The sequence below is a fragment of the Cyprinus carpio genome, chromosome A19 (assembly GCF_018340385.1).
Source record: "Cyprinus carpio isolate SPL01 chromosome A19, ASM1834038v1, whole genome shotgun sequence".
Lineage (NCBI taxonomy): Eukaryota > Metazoa > Chordata > Actinopteri > Cypriniformes > Cyprinidae > Cyprinus > Cyprinus carpio.
In genome coordinates, this window is record NC_056590.1 from 24,080,189 (window position 1) to 24,093,675 (window position 13,487).

Consider the following 13,487-nt stretch of genomic DNA (forward strand, 5'->3'; position numbering starts at 1 on the left):
TATACAAAAAAAGTAGACCCTTTACAGATTCGTTTGATGTATTGCTCTTATCTGTACGATCAAAACTGAAAGTGTAATTTAAGTTCTTTTCGGCGTTATCAGGAGAAAATACCCCAAAACGCGTATTCGCGTTAATCGACTCCAGAGGGTTAATGACTAATAAGCTAATAAATGCCCATCTGCTGCTGTCTACTGGTTATAATTGTGATTTGATGTATTTTTTTAAATTTTACATAAGTGTTTGTTGACCATAAAGTATATTTTGGTCATCCCATTAAAAATAACATTGAAGCTTTAACCTGTTAACCTGCACCCCCCCCCCCCCCCCATTTTGGGACTCACAGCTGAAAATGACCTACCTAACTTAAAATTTTAACAGTTCCTGACTTCAGTGTGCTACACACACAATTTTGGTGTCTTTGGAAATAAGACCCTTTGTGCTTTCCCCTCCATCATCCAGAGTTGATAATGCTCAAAAAGAAAAATTGTTATAGACACTGAAGTGCCTTGAAAAAAATTGTACCACACTGAATTTGTTTTATTTTATATAAAACTACATGAAATCAGTCCTGGAGCAATTCAGAAAAATAATGGGTGGAAAGTCACATGTCTCATGAGTTTCTATTTCAAATCTGAAGAAGATACCATGAAAAATTAGATTCCTGCAACCATTTTTCTGAGACTGTCTAGTCCCCCCCCCCCCAAATTAAAAATATTTACAAAATGTATTGAAGGGTTCTACAAATTATTTTAGTCATTAAACATACCACTGCATAGTTTTTCAGTTATAAAACAATAGACAGAATCTTAGACATCGTATAAGTGATTTATTTGAGCACTAGAAAAATACAATAAGAATAATTTGAGTAATAAAAATAAATAATAAAAAAAGAATTAACTATGTATGCCAATTACAGTAAATAAATACATCACTAAAAATAAAACATTCTCATACAGTCAGTTATCACATGCTGATGGCTGGCACGTGGCCGGTTATACAGATGGTAATCATACAGATACAGCCACATTCCCCACAAAACACACACACATATATGAAAAATGTTGAAGAAGAAGAAAAAAAAATTATTTGTGCAAAAAGCCGATCTCTAAGTTACGCCCCCATCAGATGACAGGTGCGTCACAGCGCTAGTCACGAGTCATCACGAGAGAGCGCCATAATTCAAATAAACAATATTCCGCGTAAACGTAAACAAAGGAATTACCATCCATATTACAACATTATTGCTTCGTTGGACTAAAAGTGCACTTTGGGATGTCGTTAAGTGGACCCTTACCTTTCTAACTAAACCAGGATTTACAGCTGTGGATGGGTTTGACTCGTTGTTACGACGAATCTGGTATGTACTGCGTTATGATTAAGCATGTTTTGATGTGTACTGCTTACACAAATTTAGCAAATACATTCCTTATAAGCTTTCCAATAGAAAAAAGCGATCTCTCGTCTATGCTTGAGGCTTAGACCTTATAATGATACATGTATGATGTATATAATTTGTAAAGATTAATTTTGTCCCGTTTCATTTAATTTATTCATTAACATTGACACATGCAAACAAAGAGCGTTCAGTGTGCTGGCGTCCAGGTGCAGGTTAACAAGTTAAGAAGCTCTTGGTACATACATGCATACATACATACATAATATAAACAATTCAATTAAATTCAAGTTTATTTGTATAGCGCTTTTTACGATACAAATCATTGCGAGCAGGTCATATGGTATTTTAAAGTGTCCTAATTATTGTTTTGGAGTGCCCCACAACAGGTTTAAATGCATCTTAGGTCAAAAAACATTGTAATTTTCTCAGAATATACATTTAATATTAGAGTCATTGCCAATGATTAGGAAATGATTCGTTTCAAGCAAGTTCGGAGCAAGCTCCTCCCTTCCTCAAGCCTACTCTGCTCTGATTGGTCAGCTGGCCAAACCTGTTGTGATTGGCACAGAGATGAGTCCTTGAGCCAGTTAGCCAGCGCTACTGACAAAGTACCTTTACATAAAACAATAATATAATCAATCCGTTCTTATAATGACATAAAATACAAAAACACTTATGCAAGCGAATCGTGCCCACAGCTAAAGTTTAGCTGCTTTGAACACTAGGTGGATACGTTAGCCGAGTGTTAACGTGAACTGACTAACTGAGTAAACAATACAGTTTGTAAACCAAAATGTGTCTACTGTAATGTTTGAAGAACGACAGACAAAAGACGCTCACAGGAGCACCAGCCGAAATCACTCATCTCTCCCGCATTAACCCTGTAACTGCCAGTGCAGCACAATAAACAGCAGTTTCATTTCACATTATTATAAAGTCTGTGTGCTACACTACATTCTTTATTATTAAACAAAGTATTTAGAACGACGGTCAGTCTACAATAATCGACATATTCTTAGGTTCACTGCGAATTTTTAGAACTACTTCATTAAGACAGTAATATCATGCTTTACCTGGAAACACATTATATGTACTTTGAAAAGATAGAAAGCATATATAAAAAAGATTAACATAGTAATAGTTATTTAACACGGGGCTACAACTACACACAAGAAACAATTTGCAACTTTAAAATACTGATCAGACAACACAACGACAAACAATTCACATATCTCAATACAATTGTCATTGAAGACCTAGAAGCTAAACGGTGCTTAACACAACAAACCCAAACATTATTAAGCATGCTACATAAACGTAAAAGCAACAATTATTAATAACACTTACAGGTTTGACTACGGAGGAGGAAGCTGATGCAAATACACTTGGAACTGAACCTTCCTTCAATATCAGCCGTCTCGCGAATCCAGTTTTGCATTGCAGTTGGTTGGTAAAGCAATCGTCTTCAAAATGGCGTGAACAAAGCACAAAGGCTCGGACTATACTTCTGTGGTACAGTTGTATATATGAATTGTAGCCAACTTAGTCTTCAAATGCTCATCCTTGGGCAGATGAAAAAGTTTGCTTTTTGAGTCGCACTTCAGATCACAGCGTCTCGTCGCCATGATTTTTTTCTAGTTTTCACTGGCGTCTTGGAGCGCAATGAGTGGGCGTATCGTATTCAAATAACTTGACAAGTTGACGTCATCTAGTCAGAGGAAAAAGCTTCGGTCTTCTAACGATTCATAAAAAATGACTCAGAGTCGACTCTTACTTTTGAAAGACAATAACTTTTATATACGGTGCACTGTCATATTTCAAACTTTGCAGGATGTTTTTGTTCACTTAGATCTATGTTACACCACAACAATTCAATTAAATTCAAGTTTATACAAAAATCTCTTTAAATATGACTCAAATATAAACAATTCAGTTCAATTCAAGTTTATTTGTATAGCGCTTTTTACGATACAAATCATTGCAAAGCAACTTTACAGAAAATTAAGTTTCTACAATATTTAGTAGACAATAATGTGTATGAATCTGGAAAAGAAGATTCACTTGTCTTACTGATTTCTTTCTTTCTTTTTCTCTTAAACTCTCTCATAGCTAAAGTCTCTCATAGCTATTTATTTCTCTCAGTCATCAGAATGGGTGGGTTAACCGGATAATTTACAGTGTGATGGTGAGATTATCATGTGTGTGTATGTAGGGGGATGTGTATGGAAGACAGCCAGCCATTTGTGGCTTGGCACCCCAGTCTTTGTTCTGGCTGGCATCATGCCACCTATGCCCATCTGGTACAGGTTCTGTAATTCTTCCCCTGTGAACACTCACTAGTGTTAATCATCTCCAGAACTGCAGCTCTTAAAATTTACACTTTTGCCTGAGAGACTGCTGATTGTGGACAACCGCATACAGTTAGCACACACACACATACGACCATATGCAAAACATGGGCTGATGGAGCCATTTGTCTCCTGGCACATGGTGGTGCTTCTGTCTTTGTTTGTGTGCGGGTGGATTTTTTTTTTTTCTGGAGGTGTCTTGGGTCAAACAGAACTGGATCTGTGCCACAGGGCCACCTTCAACCTCCATTGCCTATCTTGTTCTCTCTTTCACACAAATGCTCACTGAGGGGGGAAAAACATCTCAACAGGTTAAGTTCTCCACAGAGCTACAAAACTGTGACAGAAACCACAGTAGTGTGTCATATATTACACACATTAGCTCTGCTCCAAACCCCAGTGAGCTGCCTCGCTGCTTACTGTCTACACAGGTAGGTGGCTTCTAAGGCAGCATCCCAACTTTCATGATACTTCACAAGTGACTGATTTGGAGTGCTCTACATAGACAGCAACTTTGCGTGCCACACAAATAGTGCGCTGCATGGTAGACTACAGTTCATTTTTAGTAGAGTTTGATGTTAGCGAAATTCACCCAAAAATGAAAATTATCATCAATTTTTAACCTTCATGTCGTTTCTGAAGAGACACATGCTTTATAAAATGAACAGAGTTATTGACATATAAACACTGATTAACATAGAGCACATCAAATATGGTAAACAGAAACTCAACACTCAACATTTCAAAAAAAGGTACAAAAGCTGTCACTTGGGCGGTACCCTTTCAAAAGCTGCACTTTTGTACATTATTCACCCCTAGAGGGTGCATATAAGTATGGTAAAAGTAAATATTAGTACCTAAATAGTACATACTGTGCCCCAGTAACAGCTTTTGAACTGGACTTGCTTGAATTGTGAGAACAAACCTTTGTTCTTGAGGAAGCTCAAATGTGTTTGCATAGCACCTGAGAATAAGCACTGTATAAGCTTCTGTTTACCATATTTTATGAACTCAAAGATTAATTAAACTCTTATGGGTTTGGAACGACATGAGGGTGAGTAAATGATGACAGAATATAAATTTTTGTGTAAGCTATTTCTTTAAGCTAATCAATTTTAATTTCACTGAAATACAATTTTTAATCAGTTATTTTTTAAGGAAATTGAGGTTTTTTTGCATCTGCAATCTGGATTTGTTTTCACTCAGCTCATTTCAATGCATTCTGGGATTACATAGCAATGTTGCCTTAATTTAGCTTATAAGGCAGGATAATCAAGTTACAGGCCTTTTGCAACAGCCTTCACATATGATGCCCTCGAATGCTCCCTGTGCAGCCGGCTCACTAGCTTTTGGAATGTAGCGCCAAACACCATCAGGATTAGCATTAGTAGCATCTGTCCACCTATTTTATAAGCATTCTGGTCAAGGTGAATGAGTTTGTGTGAGGTGACAGTGTGTTCTCAAATTCCCTCAGTTTTTTCATGCTCCTTCTGAAACTGAGTCGTCAGCTGTTTTTGAGTGTTCCAAGAAAATTTTCCCATGAGACCCACATGGGTTCTTACATGCACACATCTTCCCTTAGTTAAGTAAGTTCAGTTAAGGTTTCCAGAACTGCCACCAGGAGTATTTCAGCAGTTTGAAGTGAACCCGTGTTTATCTGATAAGATTTGAAGCTGATTCTCTACACTCCTGGTCTGATCCCGTAACATTTCTATGACTCATGGATCACTGTGACTTGTGGGTTGCAGCCAGAGATGGATAAAACGCTCTTAGCTGTTTGCAGGATCAGACCCATTAATCTCTTATTTATCCAAGCTGCTGTGGCTTTTAACCTGTGAACCTGGTGTGTAACAATGTGAATTTGCATTTTAGCCTTTGTGAGTGTTTTTGTGTAATCCAAGTGCTTAAATCACCAAGTATTTTGTTCTAATGTGCACCATAACTGATCTCTTGGTTATCTGATGATAACTCACCTTTATCTTAGACCTGTGGATTTGAAATCTTGATCTTGTGCATAAATGTGGTCAGGATCTTATGATCTTGTGCGAGTATCTTGTATTTTGGGTATTTCATTTTTAATTAGTTTATTGATTACGATTGTCCAAGTCTGTGCACTGACTCAAAATGCTGACAACACTGAAAAGGATTAGCCAACTACAAGATACCCTTGTTGAAATGCCTCATCTTGATCTCAAGATTGTCCTTAGTGACTTTAACACACAGCTGGGCGGTTATCGAAACAGACTTAAACTTACCGTTGGTCCTTTTCCATCATCTGAACATTTGAGTGATAATGGTGAGCTGCTGATCTCCTTTTGTGACCATAACAACCTTTGTATTGATTTCAACATCATCGTATTCACAAGAAGACATGACGTGTTCCAGATGGTGTCACCTTTAATGAGATCGATAACATCTGCATCAGTTGACGATGGCAGGTAACTCTCTGTGATGCACAGGTCTACAGGGCAGTGGACATTGGCTCTGACCATTATCTAATCCAGGTGAATCTTAAACTCAAATTCAAATGCCAAAGACCAGCTGTGGTCTAGTGTCCGTATATCATAGAGAAACTTAATAACCAAGATACCGCCAAAGGGTTTGCACTTGATCTTCAAAATCAGTTTGAAATTCTCACTCATACAGACAACATCGAAGATAGTTGGAAGGCAATGAAGACCATCATCCTGAGCTGTGCAGATGAGAAGATTGGGTTCCAACAGGAAAAGATTAAAGAACAATGGATGTTGAGATAAGAGAAACTGGCTTCTACAAAAGGAGGCGGAGGCCCAATTAAAAGACAAACATGGAAAGCTTTTATTAGCCAAAGCAGAACAGGATGAAAGGTGGATGGAACACTTTTGAGACATCCTTAACTAACCTGACCCTACTGCCACGTATGATTTCACTGTGGAAGGGGTGCATGTCGATCTAGATGTCAATAGGGGTGACATTTTGATAGAAGAGATGAAGATCCCATTAAAGAGCTCTGTAACAATAAGGTGGCTGGACTTGATGAGATCAATCTTAAACTTCTAAAGGCAGGTGGTCAGACCCTGGCTGTGCAGCTGACCCACCTATTTAATATCTGCTGGCGCAGAGGAAAGTCCCATGAGAATGGGAGAAAAGTCATCATTGTTCAGCTCCCCAAGTAAGGCAATGTCACTGACTGCACAAATCGTCGAGGCATTAAGCTCCTTTCAGTTCTGGAGACTACAACTAGTTCTGGTTCTGGGGTTCTGGGGAAGGCTTTCTGTGCTGTTTTATTACATCATCTGCACCGCGCCATCAACCAATCCTCTTTCTTACCACCCTTGACTTTGTCAAGAAGAAGGCAACATGCATATGTTGGAGCAGGCATCTTTTTTGGGTGGATTAATATAATCTGATAGATCTAGATTTTGCTGATGACGTGGCTCTGTTCGCCGAAGACTAAACTCGCAACCAAGAGCCAGTAAGATCGGACTGCGCATCAGCCTGGAAAAATCATGCAGATCATGAAGAAGGGAACTACAACCATGCCAGTTATAATTTTAGAGGCGACACGTCTGGAGACAGTGGAAAAATTCAACTACTTGGGGAGCATTGTTTGTCACAATGGTGATGCCGAGACTGAAATCTGGTGCCGGATCGAGAAAGCTTTGGCCATGTTTTGTTACCTCCAGCACATCAGGTCACCAGCTTCAATATCTTTTAAAATCAAGTTATGACTATACACCTCCATTGTCATCCCAACTGCAGTCTATGCATGCAAAACGTGACGTTAACGGCGAACACTGTCTGGAGTGTAAATGCATTTCACCAGTGATGTCTCCAGTGCATTCTCAAGATCTCAAGACCCTGGGAGCCAAGTATGGCCGAGGCCTACCCCACACCACCTGGCACCAAACCTTTTCCAAAGGTCTCAAGCTCACCGGATTATGCTGGGACAAAGCTAAGGTGCTTGCAGAGAACCAACAATGGTGGGGAGACCTTGTTGCCCAATGTGCCCAACAGCATGAGAGGATCTATGTACTAAGTAAAGTATTGATAATGTAATACACTGAAATAAAAATGGTGTAGGATTTCTCTGAAACATTTTCACTCATTTATTACTAGTAAATTTCACAAGTAATTACAAAGATACAGCAAGTAATTCATTTAATTATACATGCGGTTTTGAAGTATAAACATTATAATAAAAATAAAAACATACTCCAGTAATCTTTTTTTTTTTGATTTACAGCTTACAACGAAAAATTATTTTATAGAGTGTAGGTTTCTTTTATGCTGTGTGGAATTTCTGCTTTTAGAGAAACTGAAAATGTGAGGACTTCAATAATTTCAAATCATAAATTAAGCTTGTAATTTATTTAGAATAAGGTTCCATTAGTTAATATTACTTAATGTATTAATTAACATGAACTTACAATGAACAATACATTCATTACTGTATTTATTAATCTTTGTTAATGTTAGTTACTGAAAATACAGTTATTCATTGTTAGTTCATGCTAATTCACAGTGCATTAACTAATGTTAACAAGCACATCTTTTGATTTGAATAATGCATTAGTAAATGTTGAAATTAGCATTAACTAAGATTAATAAATGGTGTAGAAGGATTGTTCTTGCTTAGTTCATGTTAACTAAAGTAGTTAACTAACATTAACTTATGGAACCTTATTCTAAAGTGTTACCATTAAACTTTTTAAAAATACAAATCTTTAGCAACACATTTTGTTTGTCACATAAATATACAGATTTTCTTGTCATAAAATCTCTCCAAAATAAATGACAGCAAAAATTAATGATGTTTGTAATTTGCATTAATAACTGGAACTTTTACAGCTTTATTGTATCTCCATAATTCCTTTAAACTTTAACACACTTCTGCTGGATAACAATGTACAACATTACTCATTTGTTTATCTTTTTCAACCCATTTTTGCTGATGTTTCCAAGGCTGTCACATTTGCAACAATTTACGTTATTCCCCATTTACGTTAGCCAGCTAGATAATGTGGCTGTGGTTGCATTCATTATGTACATACTGTAAGCAGAATTTGCAGAACAACTTTCAAAAATATCACAGAAAGCCAAATGAGTTTTCAAGGTATAAAAACACTCCGCAGTATCTGCAAACACAAGAACGTAAACAGTCACTGGCATTAAATGCCAAGTGTCTGGTTCTTGTCTGGTTCATTGGGAGTCTGGTTTTGGTCTGGGTCTTGACTTCAACTCCACAAGTATCCACAAGTGACAGTTGGGTCCTCTGCTGTGATTCAAGCTGTAATGGTGTGATTCACCGGGCCTGTGTCTTCACTCCTGCCTCCTCCTACTCCTGTATCACATTACAGCGTTCGAGTGTGTTTACGGATCTGCCACCTGTACCGGCGAGGCTCTCCACTGTAGTCTTATCATCCCAGAGTGTCAGGCTAGGTTTGTCTTGTTCTCTGTGCTCAGGGACTGCAGTCTGGCAGTTCTCCTGGCACTCGCTTGCCTTTGTATTTTGTAATCGTTTGCTGCGTGTCAAACCCTCCCCCTCCAAATGGAGTGGATGACATTTCCAACAGCACCTGCGTCCCTCATAAGTATTTCTGGTGCTCTCTCTCTCTCTCTCTCACACACACACACACACACACACACACACACACACTCATGTGAGCCCATATGTGCTCACACTTGCGTGTGCCCACTCACACATAATACCCAGACATAATGGCAGAAAAAGCGTGTAACAGTTGCTGTTTCTCTCTTTTCATCTTAATTTCTCACTTTCTGTCTTCATTTCACACTTGGAATAGCTATTCATAAAGCCGGTTTCATGTTTTAAATGGCATTTTTCAAGTTTGTTCAATCAAATTCTAGTATAAACCGTGAAGTTATGATTGTTTTAAAGTAATAGGCAACCAAAGAAATGAAAATTCTGTCAATTTGCTCAACCTCACCAGCTGTGTGAAGACGCTTCATAGTTCTCCTTTTGTGTTTCATAGAAAAAATAACAGCATGGAGCTTTGGGACAACACAAAGTGAAGTAATGATAGATTTTTTTTTTTAATTATTTTTATTTCTTGTATAAAAGTGCAATATAAATATGAATATCAAGCATAGCTTTAGTTCTGGCAGGTCCCGTCAGTCAAGCTCGCATCAGCTGACACTCAGCTGATCTACGTCTACTGTAGGAATATGACACCTATCACAGCATCCATACATAAGGTCCTTCAGTATTATGCTCAATAGCTAATTAAATGGCAAGTACGGCAGGCAAAACTCCACTTACTGGAAAACCCCTCTTGCCACACTAGGAATTGTGCAATTGGGAATTTAGCGAGAGGAATTCGTTCCCCTCATGGACTTCAACCTGAGATTCATTCAAGTTTGTGAACTTAAACACATGAATTCACCAAATTGATCATAAGCTGCCTGATTTGGAAGTGACTGTGTAAGCAATGCTTCTCACATCGCTGCATTATTGACATGGACTGCATGAGTTATACTAATGTGACTGACTCAAGAACAAGTTCAGAAGAGATAAGCACTCCCTGCATGAAGAAGAAATCAAGAATCCACATCCCAGCTGGCTATGTACAGTACACTCTCCATTCATCTTTAAATGTATTCACAAAGCTAAGCTAAGGTCCTTTTTAATGCTCTGTTTATTGGCAACATGCTTGTTGCTTAGGCTTTAGTCGTTTTCAGTAAAATGTTTGTTCTAGGCCAATGCGATCATATTGGCAATGTGCGTTATTATCTGTTGTCATTGGCAACAAGCTTGTTCCTGCAACATGCGGTGCTTTAACCTATCAGGTCAAGTCGCCTTTATTAATATAACAGTATACAGCAGATTCAAGCAGCTTTGTGGTGATAAACGGGACATAACGATCATGGTGCAAACTGAATAATTTCTGGTGCAGTTCCAAAGAGAAATGGTAAACAGTCCTTGTTCAGTTGAAGTCAGTTCAGCATTGATTCTGTTCGAGTATTGGACATGCTTGTACTCTCTTGCTGTATTGAAAATATGCTTGTTCTTAAAGCTATCTAGTTGTTATTATTGGGAACATGCTTGCTCTTAAGGCTTCTGGTTTTTGTTGGAAGCATACTTAAAGGTTTTCTGGTTGTTATTGAGAGGATGTTGTGTAAGCTTTTCAGGTATTGGCAACATACTCGTTAGGTCATCTTTGGGTATGGCAACATGCTTGTTGCTTAAGGCATTGAGATTTTTGCTGTCAGTTTGTGTTGGGGGATGTCAGCATATGGTTATCGCTGCTCTCCCTGTTCTTATCTATGCTAGGCTGCATGGATGCACAGGGAGTTCTTGCCCAGAAAAGAACCATACTGCCAGTCCAAACTGTATGCTAATAGTCAATCATCTTTGCCAATAGTGTTCCTGACAGAAAATGTTAATTTGATCCGTGGTTAAAGAAATAACACAATCAAGTTTTTAAAGCATTTTAACACATTTTGCTCAATTTCACAAATAATGAGTATCATTATATTTAAAAAAAAAAAATCATATCATATTTCATTATTCATTAAAAAAATCCCATTAATACAGATTTATTATGATTATGCAATTTTGGATCAAAATATTTCTTTCTAAAGCTACTTTTTCACTACCCACCATTTCTGCACTGTTTGTAGCATTTTATTTTTTTTCAATTTATAGTCTAATACAGTCAATTTATAATGTTTGTTATCAAAGATGTGACCAACTATTCAGCTGCTCACTGTGGGTCTGTTAACTGTAATTGTTAATGTGTCTTTTGCACAAAAACATACTACATTAGTTTGACATGATTTTTTTTTTTTTTTTAACATAGACTTTATGTAAATGACCTCTGTTATGATTGGTTACGGTCACAGCTGTTGTTTATTAGAGAGCAAGTTGCTGAATACTGAATAGGTTCAACGTCAAATGTAAATAGAGTGAAATCGGAATATTGGCCACAACTGTGGGTTTGCTTAAACCTTCAACATGTCTTTAAGGCATTTGATTACATAAATTAGGTTACTATAATTAGTGTCAGACTATACATGTAAACATGTTATGATTTCTGAACTACTTAAACTACTTGATTTTGCAGCTTAATTTCATGGTCTGGATGGACTGGTGATAGAGCTTTGTGTTGCGAATGTTAGCGTATATCTGTATTTATTCATCAAACTTTTATTCCAACAGAGCAAGAAAAAATTGTGTTTTTCATGATACAACACCTTTAGTAGTGAAACAGATGACACAGATACACAAAGGTGAATTTGATTTTGTGCGTTGAAACGCAGACACTGACACCTTCATTCATTCTCATGAACCATTATAGGATGGTAAAGATAATACTGTATCTTCATAGACATGTCTGTTCATGTGCAGTGTGAGGTTATTCAGATGGATGACTGCTTTCTCTGGGGACTAATGATCTTCATGGCTCCCATGGTGGGGCTAAATCTCTCTGGCTTTACGAGGGGCCACAATCAGCCCTTTGCCGGTTGTTAAAGTAACCAGGCTGAACACCTCTGTTCCGCTCTCAGCCTCAGCTCAGCTCTTAAAGTTTAATTACACTCAACTGATGGCTTGCTTGAGATCTGTGCTTTCCCCAGACTATACATGATTTCTCTTCAATTTTACACTTGACCTTAGATTCGGAATTACTTTTGGTTTGACCGTGTCTTCTATATTGCATTCATAGTCAAGAGCTGATCTCATATCAGCCGTCTGACTGGATCACTCGTGCTCAGACTACAAAACATGTGAGGTTAAACCTGCGCAGGAGTGGAGCATCTCTCATCAATGACTGATAGAACCAGAGCTCAAAATTGTGAACAGGCATTTTAAATAGCTTGGTCCCATTTTATTTATTTTTTTAGGATTTCTTTTTGTTCCCAAAGACCAGTAGTTTAAAAATGTCATGAGCACCGAGTACCAGTGGGGATGAATCCAGGGGGAATTGGGCCACACTGCATCGCCTTGGGGACAAGAGACCGGAATGCTACTGGGAACACACTGGTGTCAAACAGCTGTCTGAATGATTTGTATCTGTGTGAGTGTACTGTATGTGTGTACATATGTTTTATGCCAGTGAAAGACTATGAGATTGTTAGACTGCATGTCTGCTTTATTTGTTGCCTTCAGGTTGACGTAAACTCCTTTTTGAAATTAAAAATCCTCACACCATATTTAAATGCATTTCATTTTGTAATATGTTGTGTCAGTTTGAATGATGTGCTCATGTTTGTTGTGGGAGGTATATGACAGGGCCCTCCAGGGCTCTGCAGATTCTGTGATAGGTCATTGGAGGCTTCCCCCCATAAACACCAGCATTAATAACAATCAGAACAGTGGCTGGGCTGAGCATCTAGTTTATACGAGTGCGGAATTCAATTATGCTGCAGGGAGTGGCGAGAGCCCGTTATGACTGCCATGGTGACATCTCATTTGCAGTGAATCATGGGACTGAAGAGACCAGGGCAATTCAGCCCTGCTCCTCTGTTACTGTGTAACTTTGTATTCACTTGTCTGCCTATTGTGTTTTTCTGCTTCTCTCCATTATTCTTGTTCTCTCAGTCTGTTTTTTTAGTGGAGAAACTGTTGTTCTCAGTGGTGTTATTTATTTATTTTTTATTTTTTTCAACAACGATCTTGACAAAGTCTAGTGCCACATTAAAGTCGAGTCTCCATTGGGCTTTTGGACATCCACACCTGTTTGGCAGACATTCTAACCAGATTTCTATTTGATATATTTTTTATAGCCAATTTATTAAAGCC

The 13,487-nt window shown here is 38.0% G+C and overlaps 1 protein-coding gene across 2 annotated transcripts in view; it reads left to right on the plus strand.

The window, feature by feature from the left end:
* LOC109068869 (ephrin type-A receptor 7-like) overlaps nt 1-13,487 on the plus strand; it is a 132,174-nt gene that overhangs the window by 48,262 nt on the left and 70,425 nt on the right. The window lies entirely within an intron of this gene.